Source organism: Tamandua tetradactyla, chromosome 4, assembly GCF_023851605.1.
Source record: "Tamandua tetradactyla isolate mTamTet1 chromosome 4, mTamTet1.pri, whole genome shotgun sequence".
Classification (NCBI taxonomy): domain Eukaryota; kingdom Metazoa; phylum Chordata; class Mammalia; order Pilosa; family Myrmecophagidae; genus Tamandua; species Tamandua tetradactyla.
In genome coordinates, this window is record NC_135330.1 from 174,952,160 (window position 1) to 174,969,902 (window position 17,743).

Consider the following 17,743-nt stretch of genomic DNA (forward strand, 5'->3'; position numbering starts at 1 on the left):
AAGATTATATATGTCCCAGTTCTTCTATATGTATATCATCTTTATCTTCCATCAACATTCTCAGCTACACTTTTACTGTAGAAATAAAATAAGGAAAACTTACATATTCATATATGGCATAAGGAAAACTTACATATTCATATAAAGAATACAGCAACTTTAGCCAGTGACACCTTAGCATGAAATTAAGGTAGGTCAAGTATCTGGAATAGGATGTACCAGGTAATGATTCTAAGTAACGCACTTCCTAAGAGAAAGAATTTACCCTTAAACAATAAAACTTGTTTGACTTATTCCTGACTTAAAAGCATCAGTTCATCTTGACTAAAACTAGGCAAAGAAAGAATATCAAAAGTAACCTCTGTGCAGAAATCTCTCCTCATTGTAAGTACAAATTCTATCCATTCATCAAGTTTCTTTTTAAGTCCCATTGCTATGCCACCTTCTAAAATTTCAAGCTCTTACACTACTTTCTTTGAAGGCAGAAAGCACTGGTTTTCTTGTTTTCCCTCAACACAAAATTTTAGCCTTTTTTCTCATTTCTCCAAACATAAATATCTTATACATGAGCTAAGTCAACTTAGCCTCTCATTATTTGATCTAACTTATCACTTCAATAGAAAAAAATATATATTCTAAGTTTTTTGTATCCAGCACAGAAACAAATGCAGTACCTCTTACATGGTAAGTACTCAGAGAGTGCAAGATGTGAAGAAAACTCATCAGCAGCAGATCACACTCTATTCCCAATGCAGAAAGTTTCTGACACTTCTCATTTCTTCTCCATAATGTTTTAATGCATATGTATATGTTGGGGAAAGCAAGCATCGCAAGTCTTATCAACATAATTTGTTTGTACAGATTTAAGAAAGAAAAAAATTTACCCCAGTATTGAACAAACTGTAAATGAGATGTAACAATTGAAACATAATAATATTCCATAATCACAGTTGATTTTACCTTGTTCTTATTTCCTAAATCCTGGTCTTCCAAAGTGAAAGGAAAAACATGATCTTACTCTGTTACTGATTAAAACAAACTTGGATCCAATCATAGAGTTTGGTAGGCCATGTTTTTGAAGGCTGGCACAAGACTGTCATTCTGTGATAGCTGTTTTCTCTGAATTAATATACTGTAAATAATAACTAAAACTTGTCCATTTGTTACCTCTTGGTAGGAGTTCAAGATACTCAGTATGACTACTCTCTTAACAAGTGTTCCACCAGCAACACCACACTCAAGTGAAGAGTGAGAGAACAAAAGAATGTCGTGTAAATGTTTTCTGAGAATACTCCAGTTTTTACCTCATCCTAGTCTTCACACAGCATGCTGTTTTCATCAAATTGTATGGATCAAGAAAAAAGAAAACAAACCATGAATTATTGGAATCATGGATAGCCTTGGCTTTTCTTTATTATAAATCATGTAAGAACTGCAAATTATTCTGCAAGTACTTTGCATAAATATACCACCGTGCCAGTTTGAAATTATCACATACCTCAGAAAAACTATGCTTTAATCCTAATCCAATCTTGTGGCACCAGAGCCATTCACTGCTCAGGTCAGGCAAATTTGATTGGATTACTTCTATGGAGATGTGACATGTGTGTGGCCTTTTGATTAGATGGAAATGTGAGTCCACCCATTCAAAGTGGGTCTTGATTAGTTTACTAGAGTCCTTTAAAAAAAGAAACAATTTGGAGAAACCTCAGATGCAGACACTTGTAGAACAGTTTCTTCAGAGCTGACAGAGATACAGATGTTTAGGGATGGTTAGAGAGCCGACAGAGGGAACATAAGACTGAGATATTTGAAAAGGCAGAGCCCAGCAAATGTCACTATGTGCCTTCCCATGAGATGCTAAGCCAGCCAGAACCTGAAAAGAGCCAATGGAAGCCTAAAGATGAAACCCAGCCCTGGAGAAGCAAAGTGAGGAACCCCTCAGGAAACAAGAGGCTGAAAGCAACAAAGCCCAGGAGCAAGGGACCAGCAGATGCCAGCTTAGAATTGTAAGCTTTCAACTTAATAAGTTCCCTTTTTAATAGCCATTCTGTTTCTGGAATTTTGCATTCTGGCAGCTTTAGCAAACTAAAACAACCACTATGCTATAAAATAATAAAATTGCATGTTCCCCTATTGTTTTAGTGATAGCCATATCATCTAAGGGTAATTAAACAGTAATGAAATAATATTCAAAAGAAAACTTAAGGGATGACCTTATTTATTCAAAACACCTGATTATGATTCCTTTTGGTCAATAATAGACAAAATCTTGACTTAAAAAGATTCATGTGATATTCATGTGTGATTTACTTCACACATATACTTTTATCTATTTGTTTTTTCTTGCCCCTTCTTTGACCTATTTGAAAACTTTCATGAAAAAATCAACTTCTCTGGCCTCTGTCTCACAGTATTATCTCTATTCCAACCCCTACAACAAACCCTCACCCTCAGGAATATGTACCAAGAGAAATCCAACACAATATGGCACACCACCCCTACAGCCTGGCATCATTTGGATTATCATTATCTCTAAACTATCGGCTGTATCTACCAAATCTTGACTATACTATTGCTGACAATTACATTTTCATCTTTTTAAGCAAAATTATATTTAATATTTACAAAAAAGATGCATATTATCTAGGATTATTTAATGTGTTTACTAAGTTAATTAGTTAATGTGTTTACTAAGAAAAAATAAATAAAAAGAAGATAGTGACCCAGGATTTAAGCCATGAAAGAAATTTCTTAGCTTAAAAATTGGCAGGACAGGCAATTCTAAAAGGAAAGTCCCCAAAAGTTGTTGAACAATGACAGTAATAGACAGTAATATATTGAAGCCAGAGCCAAGCTTCACAATATCTCTGTTTTGAACAGCAGCACTCATTTCAATATAGTATTGTTTCCTTAATGGGACTTCTACCAAATTTGTATATAAATCAATAATCAATTGAACCACTTTAAAAGCACCCCTAATTTTAATTGACTTTTCCCTTTTCTTGTCCATGCAACTCTTTATGGCATGTGTTCTAATATATTCTTATAACAAGTGAACACAATAAAATTTTAAATGTATCAAATGGCTTAATCTAGACACGTGAAAGAATATTTCAAAAGTATTAAGAAACCAGTTAACTTCTGGGTAAGCTAACAATAAGGACACAAAACAAACAGATTGAGAATCCATATCAGATCAAGTGATTTGATGATGACAGAGTGCTTCCATATTGAATTATTGAAGATACATGAATGATATGAAACAGCGTCATCCTCCTCCAAACCAAAGCACCCAAAACTTTCTTTAAATTTTAACTTTGTAAGGTTCTTGACATTGTATCAATAACAACTTTGGTTATGACTATAAAAATCAATCTAAAATAGCCTGGCAATGAGAAACTTGGGGATCTAAAATGCTATGGAGGCCAAATGTGTAACTTTATTTATTTACAATTTCACTTTCATTCCTCACTGAAAAGAAACAATACAACAGTATGAAAACATATCTCCAATCCACTCCTGCATCCAAATCCACATTTCAATCTTTGTCCGTTTCTGTATATCCCAAAAGGAAACAACCTACAAGTGACAGGCATGGTGTTCCTGCCCAAGTGCCATTTCTTAGAAATAAAAGAAACAAAACAAAGAAATTCCTTGTATAATCTGCAACTCTTATGAAAATTGATGCCTAATTATAGCCAAAAGAACATATATATTACTTACAATGTAGTAAGGGTTCATTCATTCCATATTCATTTGCGCATTAGTTTCTATTTGATGTGACTATAGAAGAAAATGCCTTTGTGGTATAGTATTATATATAAAAATTATAATTATTTATATATTTGCCTTTATCCATGAATTCCAACTGGCACACCTTAACAACTGTCTACCATCTTTGTTCCTTGGTCATGGCAGGCAACTCACAAATATTTGTTAATTCAGGTAAGAATGGAATCTTTCTTCTTACTTTACAATATCAACCTGTTAACCTAAAATGAATGAAGTAGAAAGGTGGTTTCTCTTTGGGAAAGAAAGGTCCATAATGTTATGGGCTTGCAGGAAATCTCTTATTTGAATGTTTATCTTGCCCTTCTACTCATACATAAAGAAGCACCCTTCCTGAGTAGGGAATTTCAAAAGGCAAGTGAAGGCCTTCTCTGCTATTAAATAAATATCCTGGAAAGAGGGAATACATTATTTGTGTCCTATGAAGAACAAAGGCTGAGTAAGATGAAGTTAAGGACACAAACTTGAAAGAATTTTCTAAGCTGCACTTTAACACAATATGGCAAGTAAAATTAAGACTTTGCTAAAAAAGCATACAAGGTATGATTTTTATCATTTAAAGCTCATTCAAGAAAATTAATAAGCATGTTTGACTGCATCCATCAGTCCAATAAAAAAGATTAACACATCCTCTACTTTTTGTATATATCCTTGTTTAGAAATTACGTATGTTCTGCAATACTAATATTTTATATCATCATAAGATATACCAAAAATAAAACTTTAAATGATGAGGTGAATATGGAATTAACAATATTTCATGTATTATATTATGTCATTTTTATCAAGAGCACAATAATTTGACTGTTCTAACTAAAAGACAGCAATAATATCTTCAATTAAGGTAAAGTGAGTGAAAGTTGCTTTGATATTTTAGAAAAATCTTAATTTAATGCTCTGTGATACAATAATGTGAAGAAAAGGTTCCAAGTTTAGTGTATGTTAATATTTGTTTTTAAAGGCTGACAAAGTTTTAATGGAATAAGTTCATCACTAACTACATTTACCAATCATATTATATTTTCAAACTTTCTTGACAATTTTTCAACTCTATTCAGTTACTTTGTTTATAGATTTTGGCTAGAACATTTTCATCTTTTCAGATATAAATCAATTTTCTTATATACTGCATAGAGGTGCTGAATTTTAACAAATGTTTCCAAAAAAAACCATTGAAATTTTTCATTTTTAAGAATTCTAAACATTATCAAGTTTTATATGTGGATATTTAAGAGTTTTACACATGACAAACACTATTTTAAAGGTTATGATTTAATAACCACAATATGAATATGTGTTTGCAGGATATCCACACATCTCTGCTGCAATTCCTTACTATGATAATTTGCCTATTAATTACAAAATTAAGTTTGTGCATGGTGCAATGTCTGCAGGTGTATCTGATAATTATCATTTAAATTATGAGGATCAAAATTAACAATAATGGCTTACCTTATATAGTGATTGAATTGTTTCAGGCAGTTATAGAAGTGCTTTTTACATATTAACTAATTTAGTCTTTAATGGATCACTGAGACAAGCTCTATAATTTTTCCCATTTTACAGATGGAAGAGCCAGAGTTTAAACTAGGATGTTGGGTTCCTCAGTTTTGCCTGAATCATTAGCATCCCTTGCTCATTTATTGTAACTGAAGCAATCACTTCTCCCAACCCTGAAGTTTGTGTTATTAAAGAAGTCACTTGCCATTTAAAAATATTTTATTTAGCATATATTTCCTTTAGTGGTTAACAAAATAAGATGGTTATATTTGTTATTAAAGTAATATCTAGCAAGTAGCCTCAGAAGAAATATCCATAAATTTATTTACCAAAACTTGAACGCGTTCTTACTATACGACAGATACCTTGCCAGATACTAGAAATGGAGCTGTAAGCTAGAGACATGCAAATCTCTTCCCTCAATGAGGAAAATTAAATTCTACTGGTCTTTTTTTTTTCTTTTTCTTTTTTTGTAAATCCACTTGTATAGCAAACATTCTACACTAAATAATTTGTTTTAATAGTTTTTCCTGTACTTATTCTGTACAATTTCAGCCATTTTCAAAGGGGCAGAGAAAATATAATGTTTCTAAAAGTATGGCTTTAGAAATGTATCTATTAAATAGCATGCTTACATCTATCAAGTACAACACATTTTTTAAAGTTCTATATAGATCAAGTGATATTATATACCTGTATACTATATAGTTATCCAAAGTTCATACTAAATTTTTCTAAGCTCTGCATTTGTAGGATTAATAAAATAGTTTAACAATAAAAAAGTTCTATATAGAACATTCTAAATATTGCTGACAACCTTATTAAAGTTTGCTTCACATATCCTCTTTTTATTTTATTTTTTATTCTATTCCCCCTTTCCATACTGCACTTTTTGGAAGGAATTTTCCTTGTACAGCCCATCCATAGGAAGCAGGGAATTTATGTTCCACCTCCTTGAGGGCAGATTATCTACATAATTATTTGGAATTCTGCCTGGGAGATTTATTTCTTCTCACACATTTATTTATTTATTCAACTGCTTATTTATATCTGTATGGACTCACAGATATTTATTTAACACTTTGGGTTATAATCTGAAACCACCTTGTTTATTTCAATGCTCAAGTTGTTTAAGCTCAGGCCATTGTGAGCTCTTTCAGTTGGCTCCTGGGTCTCTCCTCCAGAAGGAGCCAGCCTGGCTGACACTTTGATTTTTAACCCTGTGAGACCCCTTTAAAACTTCTGTTCTCCAGAACTGTAGAGAAGAAATGTCTGTTGTTTTAAGCCACTAAGTTTGTGGCAATTTGTTACATCAGAATAATATATTAGTACAGTGATTTTCTTACTGTATAAGAAAACAATACATATATATATTTACATACAGATAGACACATAGACACTATGAAAGTTTCTTTCTGTACCTTGTGTGATAATTTTGTAGAACCTCTGGTATATGTCACCACTCTGGAATCCTTGGTTTAATAAAAAAAGGCTGAATGAATAAGTAAGTACATATATTAACAACTTATTTGATTATCTATACCTGTAATATTACTTTACTGCTTCATATACACAATTATAAAATATTGCCATCATATGGTAGAAACATAGATAATAGTGTATTTGTACCATGAAGGTAAAATGGCCAAATGAAAGAACAATTACAATGTTGATTTAGGCATGAACAAGCCATGGGGTCACTTCCAAGTGAGTCTGTTTTCTCAATGCGGATAAACCTGAGATAACTAAAATTGTGGCGTTCTGTTAAGAGAAGGAAGGAGGGGAGAAAGGGAGGGAAGAAGAAAGAGGATGAATGCTACAAATATGTGGTGGTTTCTCCAGAAATGTCCCTGAAAGGACTGTCATTCTCCTATCAGGAAACAAGTTTCCTTGAAACACTGAAGAGAAAAACGAACAAACTGTGTCTCTCATTTGCTTATTGCACTTTTAAAAACCTGTCTAATCTTTCACTGAAAAGGCACTTTTTATTAAATAAATTCTGTGTTAATATTTCCCATCCTCTCCCCATGAAAAGGTAAATAAATACAGCTATTAGGGGACCTAAAACAACAGAAGTTAGAGCTGGTTTTTCCTCAATCTCAGTTACCGATGCTCTCTGAGATTCAATTTTGTCATCTGTAAAATGGCCGTAATATCTACTCCATATATTTTATACCTCTAGAGAATAAACTGCTGATTGCATCTTCAAGATTATTAAATGAATTACAGAAATTATAAACCAGCAAGCAATATTTTAGTTCTGCCTTTGCATATTTATGCATTTAAAGATGACCATGCTGGGTTAATAGTCTTATATAGAAAATAATGTATTTAATTTAATGTATTTTAGCTTGTCTCTACAGTTTGCTGAATATTCACTTGGGGTTACTTTCACTTGGGGGTATTTTCACTTGGGGATACTTTCATTTGAGTCTAAGAATACAGGAAAATAAGTTTGCAGCTCCCTCTTTCACACAGTATGATAAAATAAATTGTTTTACTTGGTTAATCTGATAAAGCAACTATAATGGTAATAATTATTAATATTTATTGCTAATTATATTTATTATATTTATTAATATTTACAAAACATTCTGTTTTGTATAATCTCATTACAAATCAGTGAGATAGGAAGGCAGTCATTTATATATATATAAATAGTCCCCAATTTGAATATAGATGAATAAGTTGTGGTTAACAAGGGTAAATGACTCATCTCTGATCACGCAGTAGTACCTTAGGGAACACAGACATCTTTTTGGTGAGATATCTTTCCTCAATATTTTATTTGAAAGAATCCTGGAAACAAAACAAAATAAAGCCTTCAGTCTTTTTGATTATTAGCTTAGATAAGATAGTTATCTGCAGAATGACTTCCAAAGTAACTGTTTTCAATATGAAGTGCACATAAAATGATTTTTAGTGTACAAACCTATCAAAGCAAATTTTGGATGTAATGTTCTTTAGGCAGTCATAGCACCAGAAAAAAAAATGCAAATGTGACACCCTATTTTTATTTGTGTTAAAATTTCAAATTGATAATAGAAAATTATTTGCAGTCTCCTGCATTAAAAGCTAGAGGCGGAGATCACTGTAAATTTTTCTTTAGCTATTACAGAAAATAACCCTACTAATGAAATGCCTTATGCATCCCAAATGAAGCCATTTTACCATTAGTGAAAAAAATCCATTTTTTAGGGGGGTTCATTTTCATCTCACAGAAATAATACAAACCTTGGCCCGCAGCATTTCCTGCAGCTTAATAACCAGCTGGACCTCAAGCCATCACTTCTTCTCAGGCAACCATTAGTTCCCAGGAAACAGTCTTTGCCTTGATCATTATTGCATAATTAAGACCATTTTGTGTTCCTTTAATGTAACATATCAATTATTGAGGAGAAATACAATACTGAAAAAAAGTGATGACCTTGCTTTATACAAAAAAGGAGAAAAAGAGAAAATGAGCAGTCCTAGGAGTTTATTTTAATATCCATCCATCAGATGACACACAGCATTCAAAGTCAGTTGCTAAAGACCTTCTAATTTGGATCTTCTTATTTGCAGATAATTTGAAAAATGAATAAATGACAAAAATTGCGACAAAGGAGATACGTTTCTACAAATGAATTTTACACAATGTGCCCAACTCTTTGCATATGCAAGCTGAGGTGTTTAAGTTTCATCTCCAAACTAAGTGACTAGACAAGCTGGACAGTCAAGAATATTCACATGAAATTCTGTGCTTTGTTTGAAAAAAAAAAAAGATCAGAATAGACCCTTTTTCTTTTTATTCCCTTTCCATTATAATCAACGTACTTATTTTGCATAAGAAAAATGAGTCAAGAAAAAGAGACCTTCTTCTCCCCATACAACTCATGCCCAACAGCTTTTGCTAATTCACCCCTCTCCAAACCAAAGGAAGTTGGAGAGCAACAGGTAATTAAATCATTTTTAATAATACTGTTAAAGAAGCAAGAAATAGTTTTAATACAGGAAATGGTTCTGATAGTTCTCTATTAAAATAAAAGTTTCTGCAGTAATGATCTATTTTTACAGTGTTTTGGAAATTATCCTCATTCAGATCCCTTCCCTCTATCACTGTAACTCCACAGGAGAATGGACAGGAAACGGGCAGGCCTTATATCATCACAAAAGAAGGAGAAGGGTCATGCACTGAAATAAAAAATAACTAACTAAACAATAATAATAAGAGAGGGAGAAGAGAAAAAGCAACTAAAATGACTCTTTAATAAAAAGAGACAAACTGCAAACAATCTTTTCAAATTGTCATTTGACTAAATTTGATCTTTACATAAAATATATACTGTGTGCATTTATATTTGAAACATAATTCTTAAATATAACAGCTCTGGACTTTCAACTTGGAGTAATCTGAAAAAAAATCACTGCAACAGTGATTTAGTGAGTTCCTCCCAAAGTGTAGAGCTAGTGAAAGTCACATAGCAATCCTAAATTGGAGTGATTTTGTCAATCCTGGAACAGGTTAAGTCACATCCTGGGGGCCTCCAGGCCATTTTCAGTTGCATACTTAATGTTGTCTGGAAGTTTAGTACTATAAAAGGATCAGTTGTTTGTTCATTTTACAATATCAGTCTCCTAAAAAATATCCAGAATTCTGTAAATAGGACTGTATTGCTACTTGACATCAATCAGATAAAAATGAATAGCAGCCACCATTTCATTCCTCAGTGAACTAGGACTTCCAAGTTAACTGTAGTCCCCGCTGCATGCTCTAGTTTCCCTATTGTTCCTACCGTGTCAAATTCATTCATTTATATTAGAGCTTGGCTGCTGTGCATCTACATACAACTGCTGAAATGGTGATTAAAGCAATTTTATTTAAAATCAGTGCGATAAAACCTATCAGATGACAATTCTCTGATGTGTGTTTAACTTGTATCATCACAGCACAGCACATCATATTATGGATCATGATTAATACCTATTAAATAGACTACAAATGATTTTAAAATATCTATTGTTAGTTTACCTAAAATTGTTTTTGGTACTAATAAATTGGATAGGAAAAGTGCGAAGTAGTTATAATTATTCCTATTCTTTACTTTCTAAATTCACAATAGGTTTCTATCAAATCTCAATGATTCAGCAAAACCTAGTTCTAGTTACGGTGGTCCCGTTCTAGGCACCTAGCTGAGATAACCTCCTTTCTTGCTGTGGTTCCACGAGATCCAGTTAAGCCAGACATAGATGATGACACGTCATTACCCTTGAGCGTTAGTTTCTTCCAAGATGAGTGTAAATCCAGCAGGCAATTTGTTTTTCCCTCTTAAATTCCAAAATCACAACCCTAAATATCTATATCCTACCTCTTAAGATAAGATAGCCGAGTAATCTACAGCCATCACAGGCTATCTGACTGGATATACCATTTTTGACTGTATTTGCTACTCGACTGAATCATAAATGCTTATAATCACTCTTCATATTTTAAAATTATAACCAGAAGAGACAATGTGGGATATAGCTTAGCTTCCCAATAGCCAACCCTATATACTTTAAGCAAATAGTATAGATAACAGAAAAAATAATTAGATGATAAAGATTTAGATTTAGATAGATCAATATAGATATCTGTGAATAGATATTCACATAAATTATAGACACGTTGTCTGAGGCTTATGCCCCCCATGCCCACACACTTTTTAACCTATTATCAATTATTTTATCTTTTATACCCAGGCTTCTCTGAAACTCCCTTGGTATACTCTTTTTGTCCATTGCTGTTGTTTCCACAATTTTACAATTCAGTCCCCACTCCCACTTATTCCACAACTAATCCCATCAGCTTTCCTAGTTCAAGCTAGGAAAATATTGCAATTTATACAGTCAGCATGTGTACAAATAATAGAAAAATAGAATTAGTAGGGATCACTGTACTCCTCCAAATAGGCACAACATGCATATATTATGCCACATCAATGTGCTGATACATCAATGATTCTAAGAAGTGAGTAGAAACTCTTGAAGAATTGGTGACCATTAACAATTTTGAATTGATAGTCTTGGTCCTCCAAAAATGGTGTGATCCCTCTTTATATGAAATGTTGCATTAAGACGTATATATGAAGCAAATTTTATATAGAAGATGAAAAGGCATCCCTTTATCTCTAATCTACTAAATTTAAATTCTCCCTAGGGCTTTTTGGTAATATGCTTTAATCATAGCTGACCACGAGGGAGAGCTTAAACTAATGTCCACTGGTAAATGTTGTTGTTGTTTTTATGAAATAAAATGGCATGGCATTTTCTATTTAATACATACATCAATCCTATTTGTGCATGAAGAGAGGGAGTACACCATCATGTACATTGATTGGATAGTGCAGAAATTTTAGTAAAATCAAAGTTTATTAAAAATATATATATGAAATATCAGAGTTGAAATGCCTTTAAGTCAGATGTACTCTCCCTGATGTAAAATGGCTAAGTGTTTCTTAGACCCTAAACAGCATTTATTTTTGTTTTAGTGCCTATTGATCTCATCATCAGTGCTGGTCAGTTACATTACAGCTATAGCCGAGTTATGGTAACTCATAAAAGAAACATAATTGGAACTGCGTGAAATTCCCAGATATTCAGCAAGATGTTTTTTACTTAACAAAAACAGATGGTATTTTGTGATATAGTTGCAGAATTCTCTTTGGCAAAAAAAAATATATATATATATATATATATCACTGCTCTGGTAATCCTAACCTGGTCTGGTTTACTAAGAAGGAAAACTATCATTCGCCATTTTTGTTTATGTGGCAAAAAAAAAAAAAAAAGAAAGAAAGAAAGAAAAAGAAATGCTGCAGTTAAATGTAAATCCTGTCAAACTGCAGTATAATATAGTCTACTGAAAGTCTAACCATCAGACAATCAGAAGCATAATATGCTCTTTTAACATTTTTAGTTTATTTAAACAAGTTCATGAGTATGTTATAAAATCATATCATCATGCCTAACTGATAAACAGACTGTATTTAATGAAGTTCTCTGCTGGACTGCTGAAAGGAACTCTTGCCTTACCACATCCACTCTGGACAGGGCCAATCATTTCTTCATACTGCAACTGAAAGACATTTTCAAAATGCAAATCTGATCTTGTCACCATCAGCCCCACACCCAAATCCCCTTAATGGCTTCCCTATTTTGGGGGATAAACTCCACATATTTTGCATCATCGCCCCTGACTTCGTTAGGTTCATCTCACACGGCTGTACTTCATACTCTGCTTCTATTCAGATACTAACTTCTTTCCATTCCTCCTATAGGTCATGCTCTCTCCTGTTCCAGGTTGTTTGCCTCTCATGGAATGTTCCTGTACCATGCCCGTGTGGTCCCCTCAATTACAGATTTCTTCTAGCTCAAGTAATGATTCTTGGGGACTACTACTTTGATCCCCCAGTTTGAGCTAGTTCCATTGATTAATGCCTCATTGCTTCAGAGCAATTGTCTAAATTTTAATCAGTATACATCTATTAAGGTCATTATTTCATTAATATTGTTCTCGGATAGAGGAGAGGAGGACTGTAAGTACCATAACATGGAGCATAGAACAGTGAGAGCATGGCATGAATATTCAAGAAATACATAATGCATAAAAGAACAATAGCATCCCTTACTAGTAAGCAGGAAGTGTGGCATCTTTATTATTAACTATATTTTTCCATGTAGTAATTCAACCTTCTCTTTACAAGCAAATTTTAAGTTGTGACACTTCTGGTTGACTTGTTAACTTAAATATATTGATAACAGAATTTATTTGAAATCAGAAAGCGCTGGTTTGATAAATAACCAATGAGTCATACAAATCAAAGAGTAGTAACCAAGGGGGGAGGTTAACCCTACCCTCCCCCCCTACAAAAAATGACATAGTTCAGGTTTTCTATAAAGAAGTTTATAAAATTAATTTTAAATTATGATATTGACACATTCTGGAAATGCGAAATAGAAATCCAAATATATGTTGATCTTTTCAAAGCACCATTACTATAAGATTAACTTTAGACCTTGGTAACCATTCATGAAATGTTATTGAAATAGTACAGTATAAAACACTATAAAAAGTATAGAGGTTGTCTCCCTCTAAGCCCTGTACTGTGATCCTAAGTTATTTGAAGAAACAGCAAAAAAAAAAAATAAATGACCTAACAAGATTGTTACAAGTTTAAATTAGGTATTGAGTTTATATAAAAGTCTTAGGGAAAGTATAATCCACTAAAAAATCATTGATTTTCACTTCTCAGACGCTATGAATAAAATGTCAAAATTATTCTTACTTTATGTTTTAGCACAATTAAATGAAATCTTTCAGTCAAAGTTTTCTGTATGGCCTTCTATGGGCTAAATTTAACATGTTTTTCATATCAAAAGTACAATTTCAGGGTGGGCCACAGTGGCTCAGCAGGCAGAGTACTCGCCTGCCATGCCAGAGGACCCGGGTTCGATTCCCATTGACAGCCAATGCTGAAAAAAAAAAAAAAATACAATTTCAGAAGATTCAACAAACCTCAAGATATAGAGGTTCAAACAGACAAGATCTTGCCATTTGTTTAATACTTGGTAAATTTTCAAACTATTGTTCTTTTGCATTACATTTATGTATGAAGGATTCTATCCAAATTTTGAAGGGTCTTTTGACTTTATATTTTAAAATGTGCATGCATGTGCATTCATCAAGCGGAGAGAAATGATAAATGTTCTCATTTGGGTTAGAACAAAACACAATATGGGCAGCTCTGCTGTGCACTTTGTTATTACAATTTAGGCCTGACATATGAGTTGGAAAATGTTTACAACATTAAACAATTGCATCACCTAGCCCCATCACGTTCAGTTTTGCCTTTCCCTTCACAAAAGGCATAGAATACCATGCAAGATGATTCATGCTTATGCATCCTCAGCCAATACTCAATTACTTCCTACAATTTTAATAGATTTTCCAGACCCTCATACAATGGTAGGCATTACTTGGCACTATAAAGAGGTCAAAAATCCTGTGACCACCGCCCCTTACTGTTTAGTTGCTTTTCCTGTACTCGGATATTTTTTCAGAAGGATGAACTCTCATAAAGCATTATGTTTTGCTCAAGTGTTACTTTTTGAAGTGGAGCAAATTTTCTCTTACAATGCTGTGTATCAATATAAAATCCCAAAGGGATTCAACTGAATGGATACAGCCTGCTTAGATAACTCTAACACTGAAACATTATCTCAACAAAAGGTCAAGTCATTCCTTCACTAAGTTTCACCCTCCCATCAAAAATCAATGCTCAGGCGGGCCTGTCATGCCAGAGACCCAGGTTCGGTTCCTGGTGCCTGCCCATGCAAATAAAAAAAAAAAAAGAAATCAATGCTGCTCACCTTTCAAAGTCAATAGGAGAGTTTAATCTAAACAGAACACTGAGTTTTGTTCCTGCAGGTTTTATTTCCAGAAAGAAAAACAAAGCAAAACAAACAAAAAAACCCCCAGTAACTGTCAATTCAACACCTCTATATGTGCTCTCACTTAAAGCAGTGCTTTCAGAGCCACATTTTAATCATTAGCGTGGCAAGAAAAGTGGCTTCTGCCTAGAGAATCTTCCAGACCTTTTGAATTTCTAGAACTTTATAACTTTATGAGACAATAATCTCTTTTCCATAAATCTCAATTCCAGAAGGTCTTTTTTCCTGGAATTATGTTACAGTCTCTTTAAATCCAGATTTAGAGAGATGGTATTTGAAAATATTTCAATGACTCCTTCGCTAGTTTTATATTTTATATGTATAATTTTTCCTATCATAGATATTTAATATACAAATGGAACTTATTTCCACACATTCAGCTCTCTTATTTCTGGGTAGAACTATTATGGGTGTGAGTTTAAGAGAACAGTTGCATTAATAAAACCGTTTATAAAATATGCCATAGATTTTCATGAAGAGAATGGCATTATGCAAAGACATTGGCTTATAACTCCAGGCACTGTTAATCTAGTTATGCACACATAGAGAAGTAAAAAAAAAAAAAAAAAAAAAAATTTAAATTGATTATAGGATACTTGAAATTTCAAATATCAGTGATGAAAATACAAACTAGCACTAAGGTCAGGAATAACTCATTATACAAAAATAAGACTGGCTGCAAAGAAAAGCAAAATTAATGAGCTGTTGGTTGATACAATATTTAATCATATATTTTATTAGTTTAACATGTGAAACTTGTATTGATGTCGCATTTACTAATTTTTTGAAACTTCTATATTTCAGTCTAAAATACATTATAATAAAGAATATTTATTATTATATAGTATGATTGCAGTAAATCTATTAATTTGCTTCAGTTTGGTTCCTTTAAAATAATTTTTATACATGCTTATCAAGAAAAATCCCTGTTAAAGTATGTCTGTTCACACCTCACAAAATGTTCACATTTTTTTCTTTTGTGAATACATATTTTTCTTGTACAAAAAAAAGTCATCATGCATTTATTTTCTTTCATTCAACAAATGGTTTTCACTGCTAGTTATATATTTATTGCAAAACATGCTAGGGATGCCAAATAAAAAGTACTAAGATGTTGTTTTTGACAATAAATTTGCTTAAAAAATTAATAATTATTACCTCCAAGTGCTATAGAGTTGGTGTGGCAATAGTTCTAGTAATGAAGTAATGAGAACATAAATTGACCCAAATCTTTTGCTTAGTACTTTGGAAATACTACCTCATTTTTTTTTTAACATGAAATATGACTCAGCAATGCTACTTTAAGGAATCTAACCTTCAGAAATATATAGTATACCTTTAACATAGATAATGTCATAGATAGCTACTTGGATTGGTAGATAGATACATAACTGGGTACAAACTCACTAAAGCATTGGAGGAAAATATAAGCGCCAATAACTAACCACTTAATTGGTTAATTAACCAATTAAGAGTGATTAATTCACACAACAAATTATTATATTGTCATTAAAATGAATGTGTAAATCTATGTATAATGATATGAAATAGAGAGGGAAACATAGCCATACCTTGCGTAAGTATAGACAAGCATCTAACAAAATAAATATTACCAGTTACTTCTAGAGAGTACGATAATATTTGGATTTCTTAGTAAAATATGAATTGATTTTTAAATATTTCTTATATTTTAATAGGTAGGTGAAAGTAGCAAGCTAGCAAGAGGAAAGCTGTGGGGAATAGACAGCTTCTGAACAGGGCTAGAGTGGTGGAGTATCTAAAAAATCAGGGCAATGGAGTGAATTATAGAGCTCCAGCACAAGAGAAGACAGAAATTTTCCCAATGAAGCATAATCTGATCAGGTCTAGAAGAATTTACAATGTATAGTTAGACAATTATAAAGCCTTCCCTTGAAGTGAGAGAATGCAACATTTTCCTATGGGATAAAATAAAAGGAAGAGTCCATTACTATGTATTAGTTTATTAGCAAGTAGCAGTAACGAAAGTAAAAATAGTTAGTAATAAGTATGTTAATATTGATGATGATGATGATAATTTTCCTCTACTCAAACAAATTTCTAATCATTTCGAGAAGTGTTTTATGATTGGCTTTGGAGTTCTAACATAGTATTAATATTTTCTTAATTTGTTCCTTCCTAAATATTTCTCGAGCTGTTTTAATTTTGTTAGCATTTTAATGCTTCTCCTTTTGTCAGGAGGAAAATGTCTGTAGACTTTAAAACTCAAAAATTACAGATAAATTAAAAAAAAACTTCTCAGTTTTACTCAAATCTTTTCACAGGTTTTTTTGACTGCTGGTATTTATATTTGCTCCCTGCCTTGAATAATTGCTGCATCTTTCAAACCCTCTCAATTTCTAAATTGAAATATTGGATTACTATTCATAATGACAGCTTGGAAATCCCTTCAAGAGATGTACATTTTTCTATGTTTTAACCTTTAAGGAAAACCAGTTTAAGCACGTTGTAATCTATATTTCTGCAGCAGTCAAATTGTTCTGCAATTGCAGATTTTTGACAGTGTCTTTCAAACGTGGATATCATTTGAAAAAGAGTGGCCAGGGTAGCGCTTCTATACCTCGCTGAAAATATTTCTTCCTCAGGGCAGTATTTCCAAATTACACTTTCCTGTCATCATCACCTACTTCATGTCGGGGCTCATCAAAATTTCTACCAAGTTTCTATGTTGTTAGGCCACTGGGAGAATTGAGACCCCACACCAACATGATCATATTAGAAATGCACAAAAGTCCAGAATGGTTAAAGAGAGATAAGTATTTCAGATAGAAAAACAGGATGTTTGTCTAGATAGGTGGCCTAAGTGTCTAGGCTGGTTAGGAAAACCATTTTCAGCAGAAACCATAATTTGCTTTAATATTGAATCCAAACAAAATGCCAGGGTATCTGCCCTTAACCAAGAGGAGTGGAGCAAATGAAATATGACATAAAACACGGTCAA

The 17,743-nt window shown here is 32.8% G+C and overlaps 1 long non-coding RNA gene across 2 annotated transcripts in view; it reads right to left on the reverse strand.

Annotated features, from left to right (window-relative positions):
* Positions 1-12,217: 12,217 nt before the first annotated feature.
* The window catches only part of LOC143679537 (uncharacterized), a 31,923-nt gene continuing 26,397 nt past the window's right edge, over positions 12,218-17,743 (reverse strand). For both annotated transcript variants that reach the window (XR_013173817.1, XR_013173818.1), the window contains exons 3-4: positions 13,599-13,785; positions 12,218-12,388 (exon numbers count right to left, since the gene is read on the reverse strand). This is a non-coding gene — a long non-coding RNA (uncharacterized LOC143679537). The remainder of the gene's footprint in view (positions 12,389-13,598; positions 13,786-17,743) is intronic.